Genomic DNA, 10,259 nt, shown 5'->3' on the forward strand with positions numbered 1-10,259 from the left:
ATAGATGGAAAATAGAGAACCAGCTTGAGAAACCATTTCTGAATTTAATCAGTACCCTGGAAATGAGGAACTGACTAAGTTTCTAGAGCTGTCTCAAACTACAGCATCATTTCCTATTATGAGCTGGTTCAGAGTGTCAGAACATCAGTGGGAACCAGACCCAGGTTTTGAGGCTCTTGCCAAATCCCACCATTCTCCTCCAACTTTCTGTAGCACAAGTTGCCATGACATGCTCTCTGCACACCATCAGCTGGACCACATAGAGCAAATTCAGACAATGATGATAGTCCATCCCAGAAGACCACTAACCCATTTCTCTGGCATGAAGTTGCAACAGTATTACTGAGCATAGAGTTAGTTTGATGACGAGACCAAACAAACCCTAGAGTTATGCTAGTGGGACTGGTAAAACAAGACATTCTCCTTCCTAGGGGTCTTTACGTCAAGCAGGCCTGAGGGACAAAATCATGTATCAGCACCAACATGCAATTATCAGAGCCCTTCCAAGGTGTGAAAACACAATATTTTCCCCTCATTTTCTTCCCATCATGCTTTCCCAGAGGCTAAGCATACCAGCTTGGCCATGATATTGGACTTCTCCAGCTGCTCTGCACCTCTTGAGTAGGAACTGATAGACCATAAAACCAGAAATGTACCACTGTGACTATCTTCTCTGATCTTTTCAGCATAGCTCAGTGAGCCTCTTGGAAATGATCAAATGTCCACCTTTAATAAAAGCAAAATGGATGTTAAGTTTCCTGTGGGGGAGGAAACTCCACTTCAATCTTGGTTGATCATTCCAATGGCTATTGCACTTACACCAAGAAAACACATCTCATTTTTGTCTAAATTTGCTTACTTTCAGCATTCACCCACTGTTTTTCTCTGTTCATCTACTAGAATGAAGAACATTCTACCATCAAATATCTCTCCTCAACCAGACAATGGTAAGCAGTGACCAACCCACTTCTCAACCTTCTTTCCAATAAGCCAGATAGAGGGAGGCTCTTGGAGCCTTCCCAATGTGCTGCAACCTCTGTTCCCAGATCTGTGGCTTCATGTCAGACACATGTTGGGCAGATCATGTTGCATGTTTGCACCCAGAGGAACAACTGATCCCCCTGTGACCTGACCTCTTTTTTATCCACTCCTTAGCTGTTCTCTGATGCTGATGTTGTTCCACAACATCAATAATGTTCAATAGAAACACAGCTTCTGGATAATGTTTTGTATCCATGCTCACGGTTTGATTCCCGGCAGTAACTGGAGATAAATCTATTGTTGTTTAGGCAGACCAGGAACAAAGAAAGTAGGTATTTCATACAGAATGGAGGACTTTGTCTTGGAAGCAGTGATCCTAAAATGGACATGAGGCAAGGAAGAAGGCTGAACACCAGTTCCTTGGGATGCTGTGACCATTGCTAGCCAACCTGATCCCTCTTTAATGGTGAGAAAGGGTAGATCTTGCCCGCCCTGGAGGTAGAAATCTGGCAGGGCTAAGCCTGAAGCCCTGCTCCCCTCATGGCTTCCCCTCAAGAACAACCCCTCCTCCCCACAGGCTGGAGACAGACCAACCTGGGTGAGGAGGATGTGCCCAGTGAGGTCTCCCCTGGCCTCTGAGGCTCAACATGCTGTTCCAGATGAAAAAATGAAGCCATCCCAGCTGCGGAAATGTCCCTCATGCAACTTGCAGTGTGCGTGGAGGCTGGCAGCAATAGCGAGCAGCTCAGGAGGGAGGGGGCTGTGTTAGTGCAACGTGATGAGAGTAGGAATTACACAGCACCAAGCTTTGATGTCTCCCCTAATAACCTCTCAAAAACAGTTTTTTTGTTTGTTTGTTTCTTTTTTTTTTTTTTTTTTTTTTTCTGATTTCCTTTACAGCACGGTTACACAACTAGATTAGGTTTTGCTTACAGACAGCCCAACCCAGGGTTTACCAAAACCCGAGGCTCTCTGAACAGGACACGCTGGAAGTTCGTTAGTGTAAGTTACACTTCAGCAAAGCTGAACATTACATAAAGCGCCTTTTTTTGACCAGTGCTGAATCTGAATGAACTCCTCTTTTGACTCAGCTTTCATTCCCTGGAATCTAAGGCCTTATGTCCCTGTTTTTTTTAAAGGGACTTAGTTCCCTTTGCACTGAAAGTGAAATCAGGGCTGATTAATTCTGTTGACTTGGGTGTTGTACTGTGAACAGGAGATGTCTTTTAATGTAGCTCAAACTTCTTTTAAAAGTGTATCTAAGGAAGAAAAGTGAATGATGAGGTTGTTCTTATGTATTCTTAGTGTTGCTAGGGAAACCATTTCCTGCCTGTATTTATCCCAATTCATCTCTGTTTTTTCAGGGAGGGGAGGAAAACCTTCCAAAATAAACAGACAATACCCTGGAATGAAGGTGCTTATTAATGAGATGAAGTACCCATGAGATACACAGCATGGGATCTGGTACTTTTCCAGTTGAGGTCAACAGTTGAAATGCATCCCAAATTAATAGCTACTGAAAAGGAAAAAAAAAAAAAAAAAAAAAAAAAAAAGCACCCTGATATAATGACTGATCTGTATTGCTGGTGGTCTGTGTCTAGTCCCTCTTGGACTGGGGTGTATCTGGAAAAATAAAAAGGCATTAATCAGTATTGGTGTGTGCAGCTGGCCCTGGAAGTCTGCTCCTACCTAGAGCTGGTTCTTCCAGACCAGACTTGGCAGATGTCTGGAAATCCCTGCCAGGGCTTGGCAGTGCTGCGAGCAGGGAGAGGCGTTGTGGTGAGGGCCCTCGCCAGAGCACCTTGCGGAGGATCTGAACCCCAGGCAGGACCCACAACACTACTGCCTGCCACAGACTGACCTAACGTGGCCAGGATCCTTATTCCTCAGGAATAAACACAACATTTCCTTAGAAAAATAGCAGAGAAGGAAAGAAATGTGTGCCACTGCCATTGGATGTGTGGGAGTGACCAGAATTGAGAAAAGGCACCTACCTCTTTCTCTCTTCCCAAAGGTGAGTCCAGCACTGCAGAGGGGTAGTTAGCCCCATGTTTGTGGCATTAACCTAGGGCTCAGTTTCTCTCTTTTCACGTGCTCTGTGACCTCAGGTAGTCCACGAAAGTGAGTAACAGCACTGCTCTGTCACAAAGGGGTAAGTACAGAAAAGACTGAGGCGCAGAAATATCTTCTGTATGACTAAAAACATACTTTCTAAGGCCCTGGCAGCAAGAAGAAGAATGGGATCCCCCTTTCTGGAGATCTGGAGATCCACCCAGTGCTGGAGAAAAAATAGTTGTGGGCCAGGGATGTGCATGCAAGCTTGGTGCAGACCCAACGTACACTGTGATGTACACGAGCAAGCACAAGCATGAGGAACAGGCTACCACCGGCATTTCCTTTGGGGCCACTGTGGAGAACCTCTGGAAGCAAAAAAAAGATGGTAATAGGGCCAGAAGGAGGGAAAGCAGAGTGGAGAAAAGCTAATGATGCTTGCCCTTCTCATCTGTGTTTAGGTGTTCATCTCTCTCTGCTGTGTTTTCCATTTTGCTGCCTTAAACATTCCTTGTCATGTCAGAGCAGGAGTTCAGTGGGAAAACCCTCATCAAGAAGATTATATGCAAATACATTAAAATCAGAACAGATTGCTGGAGATGTATGTTTTGGATCCTGTGGGTGTGTTTGGCCCGTAGCTTTTCAGCTACAGAGCACTCATTAGGCTGAAATCCTAGCCCTGTGAAAGCCAGGGGCATTTTTCCAGTGACTATGGATCTGGGAGTTAGCTCTCCGTGTTCAGTACCCCAAAGTACCAAGCTGCTGATCTGGGAAGGAGGTGGCTCATCTTGCAGGCACTCTGCCTGGCAGCTGGGGTTTGCAAACCCTAGGATGGGAAATGATGAGGAGATGATGAAAGTTTGGGGAGGAACAACCAGAGCATGCCGCAATTTCTTCTTTTCCTCAAAGCGTGATCCGGTGCGCAACCAAATCTCTCCTAGGCCTTCACCCGGCCATTGAAAGACATGGTTCAGATGTCTGCAGGGGCCTTTTCTGTTTCTGGGAGGGCTTACTTTATTTGTCTTGATTGACTACGTCTCATTAAGCCAGAAGAAGAGTGGCAACAGTCTATAAATGGTCAACTTTTCAAGCACTCTAAATGAAAAGGATAAAACGGCTTCATGGAGATGGGCCGTCCATCTGCAGATGTCCCAGGCTGGGTTAAATTAGGCAGTTTCACCACACCCCTTCATTTCAGATAGCTCTGAGAGATAGCTGAACAAGTATTTAAACCCAAAACAAAAGCAAACACCGAGCTGCTCTAACTTCTGGGCAGAGGAGATTGGCCAAGGGTGGAGTTGCTGCACATTTTCTTGGAGGGTGAGACTCCCTTCCCATGCCCTGGGCTGGTGATGGTTGCCCTACGGCAGTGACCCGGGGCTCAGCAGGGGAAATGAGCAGCCAGGGGCAGGGGCGGAGGGGGAGTTTCTCAGCCTGGCTCGGTATGAAAGGGAATGCACAGGGTGCTGCACCCTGAGCATCATGTTGAGCATGGGGCGTGTGAGGGAAAGGAGCGGTGAGACAACAGGCAGAAGCAGACCTGTTGGACTTGGATCAGAAAACATAACCGGCTGTAGAGCGCTGCTGGCTTGGAGTGAGAAAAAACTCCTGCTTCCCAACCCAGGCAAACCTGGGTGTGCACACAGCAACTTCAGAGACCTTTTGTCAGCTTATTTCCAAAGGAGATCATAGCCGATAGCGGTGCCGCAGACACCACTTTTGGAGACCTTGGCTGCAGTGCCACCACACCAGCCTGGCTCGATGCCGGGTGCTCGGGGGCAGACCAGGAGTATTCTGCTCTTGGGACCTGGAAAGGAAGCCTGACAGGTCCTGAACCCTGGCTGTGTCTTAGGAAAAGCCGAGTATGCTCTTGCAAGTAAAAATGAGTGACCTAATTTTATCATGCCTTGCACCTCCTACCTACAACAACCTGCATGATGCTCAAGTCTTGTAGCTATTTGGATCCAAAACATTGCTTGGAAGGACGTGTTTGTCCCAGCTATAGCACTGGTTTTGGTCCCAGCTACTTATACCAAGGAACTATTACAATTACAGTGCAAGTACTTTGAGCATATAATATTTAACTATTCAAATATTTCTGGTTTGTGGTATTCAGAGCCTGTCTCTCGACAGGAGTATCTCTGCAACTTTCTGGTCAGTGGAAGGATGACATATCATTACTGCTTCTTGCCAACGTGCAGGATGATGCAGTTAATTAAAGAAACATAAAATTCACGTGTGATGCTAAAGATCACCTCTGCGACTCCAAATGCACACTAGCATTAAATCAGCTGTGTAATGAAGGGATAATTTCGTTAGCCATTTCAAGCTTGGGCTTATGCAGTCCATTATAAGAAGGAAATGTCATCGTGTGATTTAGCTGAAGGTGATGTCACATTGTATGGTCTATAATTTAGGCCAGATTTCCAATAATATTTTGATTTGACATCTCTGACATATGGAGTTGAATGGTCAGACTTTGGCTTTTGAGCACCGTTAAGCATGGGGGTGCAAAAATAGCCGGAGATGCCAAGGGAGCAGCTGACAGCCTCACTGCCCTGTACATCTCCTCTAGCTGTCAGAACAACTTTTGGGGTGGTATTTGCTGTATTTGCACAGGTAACAGCTGCACACACACAGCAGCCTCGCCCTGACCAGACCCGAGCAACAGAGAATAGGAAGCGTGAGAGCAGGTGTGTGCCCCGCTCACCCCACCACTCTGAGGGAAAACCGTCAGGAAAACTGGCTTTTGAACAAGCAAAGGTGGTAGGGTGGAGTTACCCCTGGTAAACACACACCTGCAGAGAGACAGGCTGCTGTATCCAGAGCATCAGAGGTTTAATGCAAAATGTTGCAGGAAACAAAACAAAACAAAATGTTTGCATCACTTAAGCATGGCAAATTTAAGGTTCCCTTTGAATTAAAAAAAAAAAAAGAAAAAGACAAAACTTTCAATTTCACATTCAACTTTCAATTTGGCATTCAACTTTCACTGGCTGTGCATGATATTATCACATAACAGAGGCATAAATTACTTTTGAAAGGAATAAAGATACACAAACCATGCACCAGCCACAAGACCTCAGACCTCAGAGGACAACATTTCACTTGCCCTCTGTCTCCATGACCTCTGCTGGGAAGCCCATTTCACCAGTGTCCTGAACGCAACTGGCCTGTGCTGTGAGCCAGGGAAATCACTTCTAGGTCCATATTCCAGCCTGTTGGTGCCTCATTAGCTATCAGTAGGGTTAACCACCTCAAACCTCAGTTCCCATCTCCATACCCTGACTGCCTTGCACACCCCAACTCTCCAGCCTCTCGCATTTTGAAATCATGGAATCACAGAATGGTTTGGGTTGGAAGGGACCCTAAAACCAACCCAGTTCCACCCCCCTGCCATGGGCAGGGACACCTCCCACCAGCCAAGTTGCCCAAAGCCCCATCCAGCCTGGCCTTGAGCACCCCCAGGGATGGGGCATCCACAGCTTCTCTGGGCAGCCTGTGCCAGGGCCTCACCACCCTCACAGTGAAGAATTTCTTCCTCATAGATAATTTATCATACCCTCTTTCAGTTTAAACCATTACCCCTTGTCTTATCACTGCATTGCCTGACAGAGTCCCTCCCCAGCTTTCCTGCAGGCCCCCTTTAGGTGCTGGAAGGCCTCTGTAAGGCCTCCCTAAGTCTGGAGTGCAAGCAAAACTCTGTGGCGAGGAGGTCCTTGCACAAGATCTGGAGAGGAAGAAAGATGAAAACCCACAGAGGAGGGGCAAGCCAGTCCACCACTGGGTGCGGGGTCAGAGCAAGAATCACAGAAAATGGGAGCGCTTCCAGAAAGGGCACCAGCCGCATCATTCATCCCTGACACAGTTATGCAGCTGTTACTTAAGCCAGTCCTTGTCATGCCATAGCTCCCTGATAGCATCAGGAACTGCACGCACATTTGTCAAAACAGGATGACATCTAAAGATAGCATTGAACCTAAGGGGAAGGAATTTAAAAGAAAACAAGTCACCATGGCTACGGGGTAGGGTAAGAACCGTGTTCCCCGTGTGTGGAAATCTGACTTCGGCGACCTTCGCCGACGTGGACCCTTGAAGCAGCACCGATCTGAGCCCAGACAGCAAACGGGAAATGATGGAGTCCCAGCATCAAGTGAAGATATTTTAATGGTCAGGGTTGCGTAACGCAGCTGGTGCAGGCCCGACGCTGCTGCGGAGGCCGGGGTTCAGCCCGGGGGGACGGGGACTTTTAGTCACAGCAACAGAAGCACCAGCAGTGCAGGTGAACACGCCGAAACCTCCACCCCAAGGAGAGGCACCTCCACCAGCCCTGCAGGCACCACAGCCAAGCCTCTGCCACAGCTCAGGGCCACGATTCAGCAATATCCCAACACCAGCCTCAGCATGCCTCATGCCAAGCCATGTGCCACACAGTGCAAAGCTTGGATAAATCAGCTCTGGCTGCTCACGTTTGTTTAAAAACACTGATGGGTTAACCTTGCATGGCCATACCTGGTGCTGGTGGAGGCACTGCTTGCTCCTCACTCACCCCTTGTCCAGGGCAAGAGGGGAAAGTGTCAGGGATGGTTCACACCTTCCACAGCTGCTCCATCTCCTGCTGCCACAAGCATTGCTGTGCTGCTCTGGTTTGTGGTCTCCTTGGTGCTTCAGTGGTCCCAGGTCTGACCTGGAGAAGGGTTTCTGACACACCTCTCAGTCTGAGAAGATACCTTACACCTCTCCAGAACACTTCAGTATCACAGGCAGCTCTAGGGGAACGCCTCACACATAAGGCTTCTGGCACAGATGAAGCTGGCTGTATTACCAAAGTAAAAATGCATTTGTCCACACAGGCAAATCCAAAGCAAGTCCATCAGGAAACACTTTTTCCTGTGAGGGTGGCTGCCCACTGGCACAGGTTTCCCAGAGAGGTGGTGGAGTCTCTTCCTTGGAGACCTCCAGAAGCCACCTGATGTGGTCCTGGGCAGCCTGCTCTGGGTGTCCCTGCTTGGGCAGGGTTTGGGGCAGGTGGCCTCCAGAGGGCCCTGCCAGCCTCAGCCCTTCTGGGGTTGTCTTCTCTTCCCTGCCCCCTGCATGCCTCCATTTCAAACCTTGCAAGCCCTCAGGTACATCGGTATCCACCACTCACTTCTGTGTGATGACATGAAACACAAAACAAGGATGTTTAAGTGGGAACTCCTGGTGCTATATGTCCCCCAAATTCTCCTGAGCTGTGTGGCCAAGATAGCTCTGCTTTGGTGACTTTGAAGAGAAAGTCCCTACAAATCCTCTATCTCCTGAATTTTTCATGTAGTGTTTTGGGTGGCGTGGCCTTCCCTGCCAAGGCAGCCTGTGCCAGGCTACGGCCAGATGGGGTTCTCTGCAAATTTTCGTAAAAGCGTCACTTCCACACTGAGCTCAACACAGTGTCATGTCGCCTATAGCTAAACTGTGATGAACTGATGAAAGTTTGTTCTGATGATGTAATCCTGGCCGTGTTAGGTAACACTGAAGGGTGGCATTGCCATGGAAACACAGATTTTGCAATCCTCCCTTTTCTAGCTTACTCATGCACTTTAACTTAAACACAGCTGTATCGTCCCTTTTATGTTCAGTAAAGCCCCTCTTTGTGTTTATGACTGGTCTCTATCCTCTTACTGCCAAGGAACAGTACATCCCGAAAGTTTTATGTTTACTGCACACAGGTAACAGACAGAAACAACAGGCTGAGTATACAGCAGTGGAAAATTACTGTACAGAAGAGAGGGTTCACACTCGTGCCTTGCTCTCCAGCCAGCAGTGGGTTTCTCTGTGAATGAGGAAGGACGCTAAATGTGCTTTAGCTCTCTAAAATGTACCTCTGTTCACCCAGGCCAGTGCAGGCACTGCTCTGAAGTCCCACATCCTTTCTCCTAAATGCTAGATCATCATTTCAGCTGTGTAGACATTAACCAATTAAAAAACTAAATAGATAAAAAAACGACTTCAGCTTCAACTTCAAAAACCCCTTCAGCTTTCACTTCCCACTCTTCTGACATCATCCTTCCAGCCATCACAGAGTCCAGCCGGAGGAAGACCTAACAAATACAGAAACAGACAATGAACTTTCCCAGAATTTCTTTATCTGTTTCAAATAAGTCAGCCAGTAAAACGCGGTGGAAAAGGACCAACTTTTTGCTATGTTTTTAATTTGCTACACACCTCCAAGACATGAGTTAAAGCTACAAATGATTATACTGTGTCTAATGGAACCAAATGGACGACTGAGACTACAAACAGGTTTTATTGTTTACATGTGGGCACTGTGTAACGTAAAGCACCCAACCAGTTATTTCCCCAAACCAGCTATATCAATTCATCAGAAGGCAGTGGGTATTTTGCAGTTGCCGATCATTTTTATTTTTTTCAGAACTATGTTGCAATGCAGTTTTTAGCAGGGAAATTTATCAAAAGTATTTACAGTTGGTTGAAAGTTCAAAGGGGCAAGATAGGAATTCAGATTAACGGGAAATCTAAACAAATGTAAAGGAAAATAAGGATCAGATTCCAAAAACCTTCCAGTCTACATCGCAAGCGTAACAAATGTTCTTGATTTGTGTTGGTTGTTAAAGAAGTGTAAATTCCAGGATAAATTGATGTAGCTCCTGGGATGAATAAAATCAATAATGTAATAACATGGAGTTAATACCAAGCTGACATTGATTAAGAATGAGTGCGTTGAATTTGAGGTCTCCTTCCATGCACAAGGAGATACTAGTAAATCAGAGCCAGATTGCCAATTAAACCTTGTTATTTCAGGGCAGAGCAGAATCAAATAATGCGTGATGAAGAGAGTATCCTGAGAGTAAAGCTATCCAGGTGGAAGCTGAGCATGCAGGAAGCCTGTGATTTCTGAGCAGCAGCGTTTGGAGAAGTCAATAACGCTCTCGGAAGGCTTGCAGAGCCCGACTGTGCATGGTATCCTTTCCCATAGTTACTTGTATACAAACAGAGCCAGCGGGGTAGGTTAGAAGCAGAAGAACTTTATCCCGAAGAACAGGGTCCCAGATCACAAATTAGGCTTTGCAATCTGCCTCTTGCATTATTGCGATCCCTTAGCGTACGGTGAGACTGGTTGATTAATGGGTCTGTTCCAGCTTCCACTAGTCCTGCTCCCTGGGTATGTTCAGTGTTTCTGCTGCCTATACTTCAGTCCCGTCAGAGTGCAGAGTCAACACTGAGTGAGC

This window comes from Anas platyrhynchos, chromosome 3 (genome assembly GCF_047663525.1).
Source record: "Anas platyrhynchos isolate ZD024472 breed Pekin duck chromosome 3, IASCAAS_PekinDuck_T2T, whole genome shotgun sequence".
Classification (NCBI taxonomy): Eukaryota; Metazoa; Chordata; class Aves; order Anseriformes; family Anatidae; genus Anas; species Anas platyrhynchos.